Source organism: Pleurodeles waltl, chromosome 7, assembly GCF_031143425.1.
Source record: "Pleurodeles waltl isolate 20211129_DDA chromosome 7, aPleWal1.hap1.20221129, whole genome shotgun sequence".
Lineage (NCBI taxonomy): Eukaryota > Metazoa > Chordata > Amphibia > Caudata > Salamandridae > Pleurodeles > Pleurodeles waltl.
Window position 1 is genome coordinate 717,212,043 of NC_090446.1, and position 19,808 is coordinate 717,231,850.

A 19,808-nucleotide genomic window follows, 5' to 3' on the forward strand; every position below is an offset into this window, starting at 1 on the left:
GCTGAAAAGAAGTGAGGCTTCAAAACTTATCAATGATTACAATCCAGTAATCTTGACAATGTGAAATGCCAACATGGATATTCAGTATGTAGCAGACAAGCATCTCGATATGTTACTCCATATATAAAGAATCCAAAAAAGAAAGAAATGAAGGATGTTGTCACAAGCCATTCCCCTGAATTTCCCAGGATGTACTGATGGGGTATGTCCCCATCTCCCTCTGGGGCCTGGTTGCTATTGCAGTGATTATTTTAGCTAAGCGCTGCACCGGGTGAGGCCCCAAAGGGAAGGGGGGTTGGAAGAGAAAGACAGAAAAATCAAACCACTCAGGGTGGACAGGATTTGCAGTAACAGGCATCAGGTCCCCTTGTTTAGCAGGATTCCAGCATGGGAACAGGTCTGTAAAAAGAGGCACAATTAGTTTACTAGCATGTAGGTTCTTCTGAACACAGCTTTGATTTTATGCCACAAAACATAACATGTCAAAGGACATGCAGGTTAGAGTACCTAAAATCTCAACAGGGGCTTTGATTGCACATAATGACTTTTATGCCATGCATCACATAGAACAACCAAAGTTCTCAAAGACAGTATACTTTAGCCTTTCACCAAATTGGGGCTCCTGTTTCTTCACAGCAGCCAAGAAAGTCTTGGTTAACAATTACACTCAATTATTTTTTTGAAAAATATTAAATTAGGAACTGTTCAAGAGTCAATTGTTTGCAAACAACTCAAAACAGTATGTTCAAGTGCTCCAGGTTTCTGGTACTGCTCAGTCTTTCTTGCAAGAACTTTACCTAAAGATTATTTTCCATTATGCAGTCAATCATTTTTCCTAAAAAGGACCATATAAGCCATACCGCATTCGTGCTGGGTAGTTGTTCCTCAAACCTCGCACAATGTGAGTACACGTATCTGTTACAACTGAGTTGTTGTCACTTTTCCTTTGTTCCTGCAGATCGGGAGGCATAGAGCCGAGGCTGCATGGAGGATGGTTGCTGGGATATGTGTTGAAAGGGTAACTGATGCTGAAGAGGGATGCTGGCCGAAGGAGGAAGAGTCTGTTGCTAGGCTACAGGAGGCTGGAGGTTGAGGAAGGAATAGAGACAAGGCCAAGCAGGGGCACAATGAAACGCTTGGTTTAAATAGTCTTGTTGGGGGCGTGAGTCTACATTTGTTGTTTTCCTTCTGCAGTGGCTTAATTGCTTCTGCAACCAGGGATGAGTAATCCTGTTTTTGCAACAAGTGCATAACATGTGGTGGTTACTAGTCAAGGATGAGTCATGTTATCATGTGCTTGCTGCTTTCCGTGTGCAGTGGTTTAATTACTTCTGTACCTAGGGATGAGCCATCATGACATATGCTCATAGCACTTGGTGACTAATTAGAACACAAAGCAATGTTCTTTCACATAATTTGACTCAACCGATGTCCTTTAACATCTCAAATAAAGGGAACCATAAATACATACACCCCAGTGCAAAAGGGCACCACGAAAAATACAATGTCATGACTCCATCAAGGCATGCATACCTCAAATCATAAACCTTACAAGCACGTCCCATTGTATTTTTGCATTGGGCATGAGCGTGCTGTAGCACAAGAGAGTAGGGATGTGACAGATATTTGGAAAGAGATAGCAGCAGAGAAGTGTTAAAGTAAAAAGCTTTACAGTTTCATTTTAGGCCTGGTATATACATGAAAACATGTGTTGAAAACATATCCTGAAATTGAGTATCTTGCTCAGTTTGATCAGGAAAGCACTGAGTTCCTTAAAACAAACATGATGGACACTTATTACCCTAATTGGAGGGTCCATCTAGAAAACCTGTTTGTATGAAGTACTGCAGTACTATACATACAGAAATAACAGATAAAAACCTTGAACATGGAAAGTTTAGGGTGACTAGCTGTAATGGATGTTTAGTGATAAATTCAAAACCATGTCTCAATAATCATGGTAAATTGAACTCTCAGATAGGTGAGAAAAGACAATTCCTATATCTGGCTCTTTTGCAACTTTTTAAACTTTGGAGTTCAGAAACTGAACTGCTAGGTGACTATGACTGCTATGAAGATGCTTTCAATGCATTCAAATATAGTATTCAATGTGAAGTGTTTCCCACATATCAGGAAATGTCAAATTATGAAATCCAACAGGAGGAAAATATTGCTGTAGAAGTTTCAAAGGTCAGTACACAAGCTGGCCAAAGTTCAGGAACAAATAGTCAAGATCCCCTTGTCCAGCCTGGAATCCATAACTATGAATGAAGTAGAAAATGCTATGGGCCAAGTGAGGAGTGAAAACATTGATTTAGAAAGTAGGATTTCTCTACTAAATGAAGAACAGCTAAAGATGTTGGAGCAAATAACACAATCTGTAGAGCATGGACTGCTACATGATAAGTTTGAATATACTTGTAAAACAGTCAAGCCTATACTTCTCTATTTTAGTATTCAGGCAGGTACAGGGAAAAGGTTATTCATTAAAGTGCTCACTTCATTTGTTCATAGGAAAACAAGCTGTCATCTTTCTTGTTTTGTTACTATTTCTACTAGACTAGCCGCTCACAACATAAAAAGAATCACATTTCACTGTCTACTTATTTTGCCTGTAGAAAATGACATTAAACTAGAGTACCTGAAAATATCTGGGGATGCTTGTCATGAAGTGTCACAAGTTCTCAAAAAATTGAAAGGTCTCATTATTGATGAGGTTAGCATTGTATCAAACTTTATTCTAGCTTTCATTCATCTGAGGATGCCAGAGGTCCTTAGAATTGACTATGGATGGTCTGTTTGGTGGTAAACACATCATAGGTTTTGGTGACCTTCTACAGTTGACTCCTGACAAAGATCAACCAGTTTTTAAAAAACTTGTTCATGAAAAAACTAAAACGTCATTTGGGGGTACTGGAAATGTTAACTTGTAGGTTCAGTATGCTGGGTTGTTTCAAAATGTGAGACAGACAGCAGGTGTAGAGTATGAGAATATATTAAAAGATATGAGAATAGGAATAATTAGTAAACAAGCTAAAAAAGCTTTTGCTTCTCACATGGTTAGATCTCTGGTTAGATCCCTGTTCCCACATAACCGGTCACCAGCTTCCGTAATGTAACACCTTATAAAAACTCAGAAACAGATTGTGTACTACTGCCAACATTGGACAAGTGCACATAACTTAACTTGGAAATGATTTATTTGGAAAAACAGGAGATTGTGAGCCTTACTAGCAAAGATCACACAGAACATCAAGGTTTGAACTTACCATTATGTCAATCAGTGGTAAAGCAACTGGCATTGGTAGAGAAAACAGCTTCACATACTGCTGGTCTAGTAAAAACTGTAAACCTCTGTAAATATTGCAGAATAATTGTGCGTTTAAATCTGAGCGTTGAAGAATGATTAGTGAATGGTGCAATGGGGAATGGTATAGACTTTATTACATATCCCAACAGCATTAGGTATGAATACATTTAAATTAAATTTGATCACAGTGAGGAAGCTGAAAGCTGTACAGAACAACTCCTGCTCAGGCTGCTCATCAGACCTACAGTCTACATTAGTTGTTAGACACCGTTCAAAATATCTCATGCTACCAACATGTAAAGCTGATGGCAGCAAAATCAATACTGATATCACTAACTTTATTAGATTTTCTACTCAAGCAGCATCTTTCTCACCGCAAGTGGTTAGTCTGCCAGGAAAACTGTGATGAATGTTCTCCTCATGTGCGACTGGAATATTCAAAGTCTCTTTATTTGGGACTTCCTGGTAATGTTATTAGTAATTTACAGCTTGTTCAATATTCTTCAGCGAGACTTTTGATCAGTCTTCCTAAGCACCTCTATTTCTTCAAGGCTTAAAGCTCTGTACTAGTTGCCTATTCAGAAAAGAATACAATGTAAGGTTCTATCTCACATTCACAGGGCCATACATAAAAGTGGAGCCTCCTACCTACATAAGCTGTTCACAGTGTTTTGCACTCTTAGATCTTCTAATTCTTATCTTTTGCTCCCCTCTAAATTTCATCTGACTTGAAGAAGAGGGCTCTGTGCTACAGTGTTGAGAGGAAAGCAATGGAACCTACTTCCACTGCCTCTGTAAGCCATACCATATTGTTTAGGATTTTTTAGTGACCCTAAAAACTTGCTCTTTTCAGTCCCTTAAAGATGATAGTTAGTCATCGCTTTTTCTGTTTTGTCCTTGAGGTTTTCTTAGCACCTAAATAACTATTTTGTTTTAGTATTATCTGTGTTTTACCAATCCTTTTTATACAGTACATTACATTATCCTATGTCAAAATGCAATGTGATGGAGGACATTCCTAGGTGGACCCTAGAACCTACTTGACCTGTGGAAGGACTTACAATTAATTTCTTTTAGTTTGCATTAGCTACAGCTTAGTAGTTTCCTGCATGTCTGCTTCCTCGTTATTGATTGTTTCAGCGAAGATTCGATTTTGCATCTACTTAGTTTCCTGTGTAGTGGAGGGCTTGAAATCCTATTGCTCTTCAGCATAGTAATAGTCAGCTGGGCTTTCAGTTGTGGTTAAGCTCATTAAAGTTACCCAGACGGTACAACCGCACTCTTCATTACACAGGCTAATTTTCAGTTTTACAGAGAGTTCTGTTCATTATTATAAAAAAAGTGATTGTTAAGTCAACATTCAGGACTGCCAAAATGTATGTATTTAGATATTTTAAGTTTTGTCAACTATGAGAGGCCATATATGTTGAGGCAGCCAATCTTATTGCTTTTGATCCCCCATAATATTGTGCCCTGCCTTTTTGATCTCACTCCCATCACTGCTTAGTATTCTGCACTTTTTTGCTTATGCACTCTACAGATATATCCATTCACTGGCAGCATTCATAACTACTGGGGCCCATAATTATCAATACAGCACACAATTTCATTGTTTACACCACTGCACACCTTTCAAAAAGCGTGGAGTGCACAAACAAGAAAATTGTGCCATATTACAAAGAATGCGCTGACCAGGGGGGAGCCGCGAACTTGCGCTGCCCTGGCACAGAGCATTCAAGTGAAATACAGAGCAGCTGTTTAAAATGCTGCACTTTCAAGGGTATTAGAGTTTCCCTTGAAGGTGGGTGAAGTGAGTGACTGTAAAGGTATGTCGGGGGGGGTCCATGGGCCCCCCAGAGGACTTCCTTTAGGAGGTTCAATGAAAGCACAACCTGTTGCATCCCTGTGGCACAATGCATAATAAGGCCCCAGGAAGCTAGAAGAATGCAGTTAATGTCTAACTCCAAGAATGGAAGACTGGAAAAATCATTTAAACTGTACTGTCAGGTTTTCAAAACTAGTGTCTATGTTATGTACGTGTACACTGTTGTGACTGTGTGCGCACTTCCGTGTGTCTTCCCATGTGTGTTTACAGGTGGGTGTGTTTGTCACCATAGGACTCTAGGGCCCTACTCTTCCCCTAACATAGGATCTTTAATTTCTCTCAAACAAACATAACATTAAGTGTGGGCTCATATTTAATTTGGTTAGGGGTTGTACCCACCCATTGTGAATTATAAATGGTTTGCATCTGAATTACTTACTTCTATATTATATTTAACTCAAAATGTGCATCTAGCTTTAATAAATAATGTAGTGATTTTACAGCTATTGAGAATGGTATGTTCTTTTTTCCTCACACTAGACACATTTAAAAATATTAGAATGCACATGGGTAACTTGACGCTTCCAGAATAGACATGAGGTTGCATTTTGCGCTAAGAAAAAGTGCTAAATGTAACAGACCATGAACAGCAGCAGCCATTCGCACTCCCTACGTTTGTGTCTTCTGTGCTCCTGTGGTAGGATTTTTGTACCAAAATTACAACTAATTATGCAAACTTAACCCCTTCTGTGCCGAGGACGTAATGGTTACGTCCTGCGGCACAGTGCTGCTGTGCCCAGGACGTAACCATTACGTCCTGGGCACCCAGCCCAGAGGGAGCGCTAGCGCTCCCTCTGTGGGGTTCCCCACCACCCTCCAAAGTCAGGGATGGAAGGGGAAGACCTTCCCCTTCCACCCCCAACCCCCCCCACCCCGTGACGTCAGCGCGCGAGCGCGCGCTGATTAGTCGCAGGGCCTCCTCCCATCTCGCTGGAAGCTCAGCTTCCAGCGCGATGATCGGAAGAGAAATGCTTTGCATTTCTCTTCCGATCACGGGGAGGAGGCAGAGAGGCTTCAAAGGGAAGGAAAGTTATTTCCTTCCCTTTGAAGTCTCTCTCTGCGTTTTGGCAGCCGGATTGTAAAGCAATCCGGCTATCAAAACGCCCACTAGACACCAGGGATGTCTTTTTCATTTATGAAAACTGGCAGGAGGGAGCGACCCCTTGGGCAAGGGTCGCTCCCGGGGGGGCATTTTTTTTTAAGGCCCTTTCTGCCCACCCTGGGAGCAGATACCTCTAGGCACCAGGGATTCATTTTTTTTTTTTTTTTTTTTTAGTTTTTGTTTTTTGAGGTGGGGAGCGACCCCAAAGGCAAGGGTCGCTCCCCTAGGTGGCAAATTATATTTAGGCCATTTCTGCCCGCTTTGGGGGCAGATCGGCCGATTTTAGGTCAATCTACCACTAGGCACCAGGGATCTTTTTTTTGTGCCGTCACGCAAGGGGAGCGACCTTGTAGACAAGGGTCGCTCCCCGGGGGGGGGGGGTTGGGGTGGCAAATTTATTTTAGGCCTTTTCTGCCAGGGGGGGCAGAAACCTGTAGACGCCAGGGCAAATTGTTTTTTTGTGGTTTTTTTTTTTGTTTGTTTGTTTTTTTAGAGATGGGGATCGACCCATTTGGCAAAGGTCGCTCCCCTTGGGTGCAGATTGGCCGATTGTAGGTCAATCTGCCCCCAAGGGTGGCAGAAACCACTAGGCACCAGGGATCTTTTTTTTGCGCCGTCACGCAAGGGGAGCGACCTTTTAGGCAACGGTCGCTCCCCAGGGGGGTGTGGGGGGGCAAATTTATTTTAGGCCATTTCTGCCCCCCCTGGGGGCAGATCGGCCTATTGGTCTTAGGCCGTTCTGCCTCCAAGGGGGGCAGAAACCTCTAGGCGCCAGGGCAAATAGTTTTTTTGTGTTTTTTTTTTTTTTTGTTTGTTTTTTTAGATATGGGGAGCGACCCATTAGGCAAGGGTCGCTCCCCTGGGGGGCAAATTGTATTTAGACCATTTCTGCCCCCCTTGGGGGCAGATTGGCCGATTGTAGGTCAATGTGCCCCCAAGGGGGGCAGAAACCACTAGGCACCAGGGATCTTTTTTTTGCGCCGTCACGCAAGGGGAGCGACCTTGTAGGCAAGGGTCGCTCCCCGGGGGTGGGAGGCAAATTTGTTTTAGGCCATTTCTGCCCCCAGGGCAGATCGGCCTATTGGTATTAGGCCGATCTGCCCCCAGGGGGGGCAGAAACCTCTAGGCGCCAGGACAAATTGTTTTTTTGTGTTTTTTTTTTTGTTTGATTGTTTTTTTAGAGATGGGGAGCGACCCATTAAGGAAAGGGTCGCTCCCCTGGGGGGCAAATTGTATTTAGACCATTTCTGCCCCCCTTGGGGGCAGATTGGCCGATTGTAGGTCAATGTGCCCCCAAGGGGGGCAGAAACCACTAGGCACCAGGGATCTTTTTTTTGCGCCGTCACGCAAGGGGAGCGACCTTGTAGGCAAGGGTCGCTCCCCGGGGGTGGGAGGCAAATTTGTTTTAGGCCATTTCTGCCCCCAGGGCAGATCGGCCTATTGGTATTAGGCCGATCTGCCCCCAGGGGGGGCAGAAACCTCTAGGCGCCAGGACAAATTGTTTTTTTGTGTTTTTTTTTTTGTTTGATTGTTTTTTTTAGAGATGGGGAGCGACCCATTAAGGAAAGGGTCGCTCCCCTGGGGGGCAAATTGTATTTAGACCATTTCTGCCCCCCTTGGGGCAAATGCTTTGCATTTCTCTTCCGATCACGGGGAGGAGGCAGAGAGGCTTCAAAGGGAAGGAAAGTTATTTCCTTCCCTTTGAAGTCTCTCTCTGCGTTTTGGCAGCCGGATTGTAAAGCAATCCGGCTATCAAAACGCCCACTAGACACCAGGGATGTCTTTTTCATTTATGAAAACTGGCAGGAGGGAGCGACCCCTTGGGCAAGGGTCGCTCCCGGGGGGGCATTTTTTTTTAAGGCCTTTTCTGCCCACCCTGGGAGCAGATACCTCTAGGCACGAGGGATACATATTTTTTTGTTTTTTGTTTAATTTTTGTTTTTTGAGGTGGGGAGCGACCCCAAAGGCAAGGGTCGCTCCCCTAGGTGGCAAATTATATTTAGGCCATTTCTGCCCCCCTTGGGGGCAGATTGGCCTATTTTTATGAGGCCGATCTGCCCCTACGGGGGGCAGAAACCACTAGGCACCAGGGATTTTTGTTGTTGTTGTGTTTTACAGATAGGGAGCGTCCCCTTAGGCAAGGGTCGCTCCCCTGGAGGGGCAAATTGTATTTAGGCCATTTCTGCCCGCTTTGGGGGCAGATCGGCCGATTTTAGGTCAATCTACCACTAGGCACCAGGGATCTTTTTTTTGTGCCGTCACGCAAGGGGAGCGACCTTGTAGACAAGGGTCGCTCCCCGGGGGGGGGGGGGGTTGGGGTGGGAAATTTATTTTAGGCCATTTCTGCCAGAGGGGGCAGAAACCTGTAGACGCCAGGGCAAATTGTTTTTTTGTGTTTTTTTTTTTTGTTTGTTTGTTTTTTTAGAGATGGGGATCGACCCATTTGGCAAAGGTCGCTCCCCTGGGGGGCAAATTGTATTTAGACCATTTCTGCCCCCCTTGGGGGCAGATTGGCCGATTGTAGGTCAATCTGCCCCCAAGGGTGGCAGAAACCACTAGGCACCAGGGATCTTTTTTTTGCGCCGTCACGCAAGGGGAGCGACCTTTTAGGCAAGGGTCGCTCCCCAGGGGGATGTGGGGGGGCAAATTTATTTTAGGCCATTTCTGCCCCCCCTGGGGGCAGATCGGCCTATTGGTCTTAGGCCGATCTGCCTCCAAGGGGGGCAGAAACCTCTAGGCACCAGGGCAAATAGATTTTTGTGTTTTTTTTTGTTTTTTTAGATATGGGGAGCGACCCATTAGGCAAGGGTCGCTCCCCTGGGGGGCAAATTGTATTTAGACCATTTCTGCCCCCCTTGGGGGCAGATTGGCCGATTGTAGTTCAATCTGCCCCCAAGGGTGGCAGAAACCACTAGGCACCAGGGACAAATTTATTTTAGTCCATTTCTGCCGCCCCCCCCCCCGGGCCTGCTGAGCTAGAGGCCAAAATCCACAGGTAGGCACTGTTTTCTATGAAAAAATGTGATGTGTCCACGTTGTGTTTTGGGCCATTTCCTGTCGCGGGCGCTAGGCCTACCCACACAAGTGAGGTATCATTTTTATCGGGAGACTTGGGGGAACGCTGGGTGGAAGGAAATTTGTGGCTCCTCTCAGATTACAGAACTTTCTGTCACCGAAATGTGAGGAAAATGTATTTTTTAGCCAAAATTTGAGGTTTGCAAAGGATTCAGGGTAACAGAACCTGGTCAGAGCCCCACAAGTCACCCCATCTTGTATTCCCCTAGGTCTCTAGTTTAAAAAATGCACAGGTTTAGTAGGTTTCCCTAGGTGCCGGCTGAGCTAGAGGCCAAAATCTACAGGTAGGCACTTTGCAAAAAACAGCTCTGTTTTCTTTAAAAAAATGGGATGTGTCCACGTTGTGTTTTGGGGTGTTACCTGTCGCGGCCGCTAGGCCTACCCACATAAGTGAGGTATCTTTTTATCGGGAGACTTGGGGGAACGCTGGGTGGAAGGAAATTTGTGGCTCCTCTCAGATTCCAGAACTTTCTGTCACCGAAATGTGAGGAAAATGTGTTTTTTTAGCCAAATTTTGAGGTTTGCAAAGGATTCTGGGTAACAGAACCTGGTCAGAGCCCCACAAGTCACCCCATCTTGGATTCCCCTAGGTCTCTAGTTTTCAAAAATGCACAGGTTTGGTAGGTTTCCCTAGGTGCCGGCTGAGCTAGAGGCCAAAATCTACAGGTAGGCACTTTGCAAAAAACAGCTCTGTTTTCTGTGATGTGTCCACGTTGTGTTTTGGGGCATATCCTGTCGCGGGCGCTAGGCCTTCCCACACAAGTGAGGTACCATTTTAATCAGGAGACTTGGGGGAACACTGGGTGGAAGGAAATTTGTGGCTCCTCTCAGATTCCAGAACTTTCTGTCACCGAAATGTGAGGAAAATATGTTTTTTTAGCCAAATTTTGAGGTTTGCAAAGGATTCTGGGTAACAGAACCTGGTCAGAGCCCCACAAGTCACCCCATCTTGGATTCCCCTAGGTCTTTAGTTTTAAAAAATGCACAGGTTTGGTAGGTTTCCCTAGGTGCCGGCTGAGCTAGAGGCCAAAATCTACAGGTAGGCACTTTGCAAAAAACAGCTCTGTTTTCTGTCAAAAAATGGGATGTGCCCACTTTGTGTTTTGGGACATTTCCTGTCGCGGGTGCTAGGACTACCCACACAAGTGAGGTATCATTTTTATCGGGAGACTTGGGGGAACGCTGGGTGGAAGGACATTTTTGGCTCCTCTCAGATTCCAGAACTTTCTGTCACCGAAATGTGAGGAAAATGTGTTTTTTTAGCCAAATTTGGAGGTTTGCAAAGGATTCTGGGTAACAGAACCTGGTCAGAGCCCAACAAGTCACCCCATCTTGGATTCCCCTAGGTCTCTAGTTTTCAAAAATGCACAGGTTTGGTAGGTTTCCCTAGGTGCCGTCTGAGCTAGAGGCCACTTTGCAAAAAACAGCTCTGTTTTCTGTGATGTGTCCACGTTGTGTTTTGGGGCATATCCTGTTGCGGGCGCTAGGTCTACCCACACAAGTGAGGTATCATTTTTATCGGGAGACTTGGGGGAACATAGAATAGCAAAACAAGTGTTATTGCCCCTTGTCTTTCTCTACATTTTTCCCTTCCAAATGTAAAACAGTGTGTAAAAAAGACGTCTATTTGAGAAATGCCCTGCAATTCACATGCTAGTATGGGCACCCTGGAATTCAGAGATGTGCAAATAACCACTGCTTCTCAACACCTTATCTTGTGCCCATTTTGGAAATACAAAGGTTTTCTTGATAGCTATTTTTTACTCTTTATATTTCAGCAAATGAATTGCTGTATACCCGGTCTAGAATGAAAACCCACTGCAGGGTGCAGGTCATTTATTGGCTCTGGGTACCTAGAGTTCTTGATGAACCTAAAAGCCCTATATATCCCCACATCCAGAAGAGTCCAGCAGACGTAACAGTATATTGCTTTCGAAAATCTGACATTGCAGGAAAAAGTTACAGAGTAAAACGTAGAGAAAAATTGATGTTTTTTTCACCTCAATTTCAATATTTTTCTTTTTCAGTTGTTATTTTCTGTAGGAAACCCTTGTAGGATCTACACAAATTACCCCTTGCTGAATTCAGAATTTTGTCTACTTTTCAGAAATGTTGCGGTTCTGGGATCCAGCGTTGGTTTCATGCCCATTTCTGTCACTGACTGGAAGGAGGCTGAAAGCACAATAAATTGTAAAAACGGGGTATGTCTCAGTAAAATGCCACAAATGTGTTGAAAAATTGGGTTTTCTGATTCAAGTCTGCCTGTTCCTGAAAGCTGGGAAGCTGGTGATTTTAGCACCGCAAACCCTTTGTTGATGCCCTTTTCCGGTAAAAAATCACAAGCCTTCTTCTGCAGCCCCTTTTTCCCATTTTTTTGAAAAAAACGAAATTTTCACTGTATTTTGCCTAATTTCTTGGCCTCCTTCTGGGGAACCCACAAAGTCTGGGTAACTCTAGAATCCCTAGGATGTTGGAAAAAAAGGACACAAATTTGGCTTATCTAGCTTATGTGGACAAAAAGTTATGAGGGCCTAAGCGCGAACTGCCCCAAATAGCCAAAAAAAGGCTCGGCACAGGAGGGGGAAAAGGCATGGCAGCGAAGGGGTTAATTGAGTAATTTTCAGTAATTTCACATTTTTGAGTAATGTGGAGTTACTGAAATTGCTCCGATTACGCCAGCATAATTGACATTTTTGCCATGTCTATTATTCATCTATGTTATATGTGAGGTAATCCCACATGGCATACATTCCACTTATTGAATATTTACTACTTTTCTTCCATTCCTGAACCTTGTCTTAATGAGGGACTGGTGATCTATAAATCACATCATCTTTACATGTCAGCTGGTGTCAGGATCCTGGGCTAGTGTCTTTCCCTCATTGCAATGGATCATGGCCATCACTGTTGAGCCATCATTGAATGCTGTAATATTGGGATCCTTGACATGCTATGCCTCATCATGCATGGACATCATTTAGAGGTCGCAGCTGTGAACCCTGGCTTGCCTCTTGCAACCCCTGGCACTGCCTTTGCGATCACTGCCAGGACCACAGCGGCAGCTTGTCCTTGTTGACGTCAGTTGGGGCTCCACTCTCTTTGTATTCTGTGAATTATTCTATTACACTAATAGTGAATAACATATATGTATTTTCACTATTAGTGTAATAAATATTGACTTCAGTTAGCTGGAGCATGACCGACCCTGGCAGCTGAGGTAAGTAAAAAAATATTTTAAATATATGTTGTGTGCATGCTTGCGGGTGAGAGTGTGTTTATGTGAAAGACAGAGTGTGTAAGTGTGAATGTATGTATGTATGTATGAGCATTTGCGTAAGCATTTGTGTTTGAGTGAAAGTGAAGGTCAAACGGTTAGTGATTTCACTTTCGCTACCCCAGGCATCTTAGTGAATTGACTTGGATGTCATCAGGCCTTAAAGCTGTGGGATATTACCGTCATGAGCCATCCAGGGGATAAATATAGGATTTAATTGGCTCTTGATATTCATTGTCAGTCTTAGTTTCAGCAGCCCAAGACTACCCTGGGATAGTGGTGGGGATGAAGCATCACTGAAATTGTTGGCAACCACTGGAGACCTTTAACTAGTCATCTATGGTCAATGCTAGAACAAGTCTAATTGGCCAGCGGTAGGCTAGTATACGACTCTCCTGTTTTTCTTTCCATCATTCGTCTTATTTCCCTACTTTCATATTACTTCTTTTTTTACCTCAAACATATTTTTGTTTGCCCAGGCTTCCAGTGATTCTGTGATTGCGTTGGGCCTAGCATTGTTGTTGAATGGAGTCATGAAGGAAGACGTATATTTTTGGAACATTTGGGTCTAGAGTCAATAGACAAATGGTACATGGAATGGAACTGAATTTTTAAAAAAACCAAAACCTTTTATCCCAGCTGTGGACTTCAACCCTCTCCCTCCCTTCAACTTCACCCCTCACCACCCTTCCTCCAATGCGCTCAGCGTTGCCTTTCCATATCACTTGCCTGTTTGATCCACTAGGAAATACCTCAGTGTTTCTCCCATATCAGCAGCATTGGTTGGAGTGGTGACCATGAAATATCAGGACATAGTGGGTTGTGAGTCGTAGTACATGTATTTGGGAAATGTGAGTTCTCTAAATTCCTGTGCGAGAAATGTAATGCATGTATGGAAGGTTTTCTCAAACAGAGGGGCCTGTTTATGACTGGGTAGCGTCACATTTGCACCAAGCAACATGGGACATGCCAGGACTGAACAGCTGAGTTCCTCAGGAGCAGAACCTGGACCCAACGCCCCCTCACCAATATCCGCAACGACTTATAATACAGTCAGAGCAAGACATCAACGAGGGGGAAAGGGGAAATGGAGGCTAAACCCCCCATTTAGCAAGACTAGCACTCCTCTCTTTCATGTAGCATTCTGTCACTTAGTAAATTAAATATCACAGTTAACATGAAGAGAGTAACAACCTTGTGACAGAATGATATTATAGATTGAATTATTTGAGTGAGAGAAATGTCTGACATAAGGATTCACTTGTAAATTAGATCTTTCTTTTCTATATTGCAATATAATGTTGAATAATATTTTACGTTTTTTGAGTAATTGAATATTTGCCACGATAAACAGTCTGCAAATACTTTCCTGTGAGAAATATTGATGTTGCTGTTAATTTATTTCTTTAATAGAATGTCTTTTGCAAAAAAGAAAAGAAAATTATGTCTACTCTCCACGCACTGTGAGCATGGACATACAGGCAATACTTGCGATATGAAGTTCTGAGACACTGCTTCTGAAGACTAGAAGCACAAGCCAAGACTCACCCAGAGGTGCTTTGACAGATGGAAGTTTTCGTTCTGTGAGGAAACACATGTGCGCTGAAGAGACGCTACCAGCGTTTCCAAAGGATGAGTTGAAGTGCACCGCCTTCCAAGGTGAGGGTCCGGATCACAAGCTGAATCCAACTTGTGCTCAAAACACTAGACTGCTGACTTTCTTGACATGTCTGCCACCTTGAAATTTCTGAAGTTGCAGTGTGTTATGAACACGGGAAGAATGGCACTCAACAGATGTTTTGCAGATGGCATTCTGCCGCTCCACTGAGGATATCATCGGGCTCTTGTCAGCTCTGGTGTACTGGACTTCTGTACAGATGAGTCCTTGTTCCTGCAATTACATTCCTGACAGTACCTCCCTCCAAAGAGTGACTCCACAACTTTGGCTTCTTAGGGTATATCTTAAGGAAGGCTTTCATCAACCTGGGAGCATGCACATTCACATCAGGTTTCGAGGATCGTTCCAATGGACCAAAACCCTTTCACTCAACCAAATAGTACAACATTCCCTTTGTTATCTCGAAATCTAGTATTCTGCTAACTTCAAATTCTTCTCCTGCGCTAACGGTTCCAGAGGTTGGGCACTTAGGTATTCTCATCTCTGGGATCCTCTTTTTCCACAGTGATACATGGAACACTGGTTGGATTTTTAGCTGCGCTGGGAAGCTTATCTGTGACTGGATTTATTCTCTTTACTACCTTGAAGAGACCTATGTATCTGGGTTAAAATTTCCTATTACCCTTCAATTGGTAAATGATGAGTCGACAGCCACACCTGATCTCCTTCCTCAAATACTGCTCCCACCATTCTCCTTTTATAAGAAGCTTTAGCGTTCAATAGGTTTTCTTTAGCAGACTTTTGGGTTACTTGCAGATTTTTTACTCTCTTTTCCACTTCTGGGACTGCACCACATTCCTTTCTTGCATGAAATGGGGTTTAGCCAGTAGAATTGTATACTGAGTTATTATATGCAAATTCTGCAGGCCAAATCAAATTAGGCCAATTGCCGTCCTGATCCAGAATGTATATATATATATATATATATATATTGCTCCAACTCCTGGTTGACCCTTTCAGTTTGTCCATCAGATTCTGGATGGTAACTGGTGGAGAACTGAGTATCCATTCCCAACCTGTGGGAGAAAAATTCCCAAACCCTGGACACAAACCCCAGATCTGAAACCACCACCTTGGGAATTCCAAAAACCCTGACTATATGTTGTGTAAACAGTTGCGCTAACTGTGGGGCCTTAGGGACAGACTTTACTGGAATAAAATGACTCAATCTTGGTAAAGTGATCAACAAAAACCAAAAGTGTGTTAAATCCCTGGCTGGAAGGAGACCTACAATTAGGTCCATTGATACGGTGTGCCAAGGATAAGGCGCTATTGGCAATGGTTGCAACAATCCTTGGGGGGCTTGTCTACTAGATTTCCCTTTCATGCACTTATCACAAGTTGACACATAATGAACTGTCTCTTGACTAAGGCCCTCGTTAAGAGTCTAGCGGTCTTAGGACCGACAGACTCACAGTGGCGGTCCAACCGCTTTGGTGGTGGTTAGACCACCACATTATGACTGTGGTGGTTCGGCCACGGTCGGACAGCAAGCATTGCCAGTTTCCCTCCAGTGGGGGGTCTGGTGGTGCTGGCAGTCCTAATCTGCCAGGGCAGCTCTCCATGCAGTGCCACGCTGGGGATTACGATCACCTGCTCCAGCAGCTTTTACATGCTGGTTGCACTCGCTGTGACCTGACTGGGGAAGTTTGGCGGTTGGCCTTTTCTGCCCGCCAAACTCATAATGAGGGCCTAAATCTCCAGTCTTCTTTACACCTTTGTGCCCAGCCAAAGGATCCTCATGACAGGTTTTCAAAGCGAATGCTTGTAGTTCCTTAGTGGTCAAATATAGGGCATCTCTATGAAATGGGAGACAATCTGTAATTGTTCTTACTAGATCTGCTTTTACCCAAACTCTCATTTCTTTTTCTAGTAGTTTCTCTTGTATCTCTTGGGTAAATTCCACAAATTGCGTAGCACACACAAACTTGGTGGATGGAATAATAGGTTCTGATTTTGGAACCCTAACTTCTTCCTCCACATTGAATCAGGATAAAGCATCAGCTTTAACATTTGGGGCACCAGGCTTATAAATGATTACAAAATTGAAGTCTGAAAAATACAGAGAGTATTTTAATTGATGGGGTGTCAAAGTCTTAGAAGATTTCAAAAATTGCAGATTGCGATGTTCCGTCAAAACTGTTAATACATGTTTAGCTCCTAGTATGCCCTCATTACAACCCGGGCAGTCGGTGTTAAAGCGGCGGTAATACCGCCAACAGGCCAGCGGTAAAAAAAATGGGATGACGACCACGGCAGAAACCACCAACACAGACAGCCACTTTAACACTCCGACCGCCACGGCAGTAGCAACCAACACTGCGGCGGTCACCACCAACAGACAGGAGGAAGACATTGTACCGGCCACCACATTACAACCCGCCTAGCCGCCAACTTTTCCGGGGCGGTACCAATACCACCAAAAGCACGGCGGAAACAGTGTTTGGAAGGCAAACCACTCACCGCTTGACACTCAACGAAGAACCAGAATGCCATGGAGCCCGAGCTGCAGGTCCTGCCGATGCTGGTCTACCTCCTCATCTACCAGGATCACCAAAGACGTGACGACGATGACGGTGAGTACTGCACCTAGTACACAGGGAAGGGAGAGAGGAAAAAGAGAGTGACACACACACACGCAACATGCAACACCCCCACCCTCACCCACAACACCATACACACAAACAGTTCCAACAACATTACAGATACACCCCATAACCTCCTGGAAGAACGCAAGGACAAAAGGAATTGAGTCAAACCAGTGATATTTTAGAAATAGGCAGATATACCATAGAATTTGAAAAACAGTATTTGCACAAATATACAACATGTACAGAAATCCGTACATTGTCCTTCACAAATGTTCATGGGCCACTGGGCCAAAAATCATGGGCCAAGCCCACACTTGACTCCTGCCTCAATATGGAGAGAACACTGCAGGGGCATCAGGTAGAAAACACACAGGCACCTCAGGAGGATGGGGAAGGGGGGGGCACCTCAGCCGGAAGATGGGAGAACACCACTACTCCTCGAGGGGGCTCCATGCCCACAGCGATGTCCTGGAGAGTTCAAAGCCACCGTCTCTCAAGTGGGTGGTTTGCCCACTGCTTGGTCCTGGGGAGTGCAAAGCAACACTCTTTCAAGTCCCTCAAGTGGGTGGTTTGCCCACTGCTTGGTCCTGGGGAGTGCAAAGCCACAGAATCTCAAGTCTCTCAAGTGGGTGGTCTGCCCACTGCTTGGTCCTGGGGAGTGCAAAGCCACAGTCTTTCAAGTCCCTCAAGTGGGTGGTTTGCCCACTGCTTGTTGCTGGGGGGTGCCAAGCCACAGTATTTCAAGTCCCTCAAGTGGGTGGTTTGCCCACTGCTTGGTCCTGGGGAGTCATGTAAGTTCTTAATTAGTTTAAACCATCATAAAGTTGAAATAATACTATGTTCAATGAGTTAAATGTGGCAAGGACAAGGCTGCTTGTCTCCTCTCCAAACATGACAACGGCTTGTTAGGGACCCGTTTGAACACTACAAGAATAAATTGACATGGGGTCCATCAAAATGCCCTGGAGATGACTGATTCCTTGAATGTTCTTAGTGTACCGATAGCCATATGGAGATAAAGTTTTACTGGTATTGATTGATTTATACATACAGGAACATTTTGGGACAGAGCCCACATACAAAAGCCTTGATAGAGTCTGCATTTTGGACGAAACACGTGTCGGCTGGTCCGGAGATTCTATTAAGTTGATTCCTATGATTACAAGCAGCATCTTCCTTTAATGGACTATATTAGGAGATGAAACCTCTGATCTACAATCAGACAAATGACATATATTGGATGGACTGAGTTGTTCAGATGTGAATTGTATTATTATAGACTTTGAATAATTGGTCATTGTGTTTTGATGTCAGTTTTCCTTTGTATGTTTTATTATTCACGTATGTATTAAACATTTGATATGTCCTTGCCACATTTAACTCATTGAACATAGTATTATTTCCACTTTTATGATGGTTTAACCTAATTAAGAACTTACATGAATTCATTGTATTGAAATACTCAACATTTACATTTTTTTGAGTGATCCACAGGAGGTTTTTATATGTATGCATTTACTGACGTAGGTTTTCTCTCATTTCAGTATACATATTGGGCAACAAATATGTTTCCTGTGTTCGAGCACCATCTAGCATAATTTGGAGTTACAGGGGAGTGTGCGGCCCTAGTCAGGTTTTTTGTTGCCATGTATATAGTGTATGGTCCTGGGAGTGTAAGGCTACAGTCTCTCAAGTGGATGGCTTCTCCACTGGTTCTGGAGGGGGCTTTGTGCCCAGTGTGCTTCATCCTGCCAAGGTACAGGTAGCATGATAGTTCATGGGGGCAGGGCTAGACTTCATCCTGTGGCGGCTAAGGCTGCTAAGTAGTGGTAGTGCCAGTGCTGGTGAGGGTGCTGCCAGTGGTGGTGGTAGGCTCCAGCTCATCTCCTGCAGCCACGGACGGCCGCCCACTGGGGCTGCTGGTGCTGGTAGTGGTTGTAGGAGGTGTCTCACTGCTGAGTTTGGGTGAAGGTGCATGGGCTGGATGCTGTTGTGAGGTGGATGGCTGTTGGATGGGTGGGTGGGTGCTTGCGTTTGTGTACTTTGGAAAGAGGGGTCACAGACACACTAGGAGAGGACACAGGGGATGTGTGCATGGTTGTGGGGTTGGTGACTGCCAGTGAGGGGTGAGTTGTGATGGGCGTGCTGGTGATGGAGGTAGTGGATGAGGATGTAGTGCATGCAGGTGTGAGTGGAGACGATACTGGGAGGGAGGTGGATGAAGAGGAGGAGGGGGACACAGTGGAGGCAGTGGATGTTGGTGTGTCTGCATGGGTATGGTGCTTGCATGAGTGCCTGTGAGATGAATTGTGGTACTTATGTTTGCCTGAGCCACCTTTGTGTGTTGATTTGAGTGAATGCTGGTCTGAAGGTGTGCTTGGGATAGGCTGGGTTTGAGGGTATTGGGTCTGGCTAGAGGAAGTTGGAGGGGGAGGCTGGAAACAGGAACAAGGGCTGCATCAGTGCTTAGGCCAGAGCCTGTAATGCTCTCTGTTGGGCCACCACGCCAGAGTGATTGCTCCCCAGGTATGCATTTGTTTGTTGCAAATGCCTCTCAACACCCTGGATGGCATTCAGAATGGTTGACTGCCCAACAGTGAGGGATCTCAGGAGGTCAATAGCCTCCTCACTGAGGGCAGCAGGGCTGACTGGCGCAGGGCCTGAGGTGCCTGGGGCGAAGGAGATGCCCACCCTCCTGGGTGAGCAGGCACGGGAAACACGCTGAGGGGCTGCTGGGAGGGCCGTGCTGGTAGGGGGGGGTGGCGGCTGTACCTGTTGGGGTGGGCACAGAGGTGTCTGCCACCGCCAGGGAGCTTCCATCGGAGGAGGAGTCGCTGTCTGTGGTCTCCCCTTATGTCCCCGTCGTGGTGCTCCCCTCGCCCTCCGTCCCACT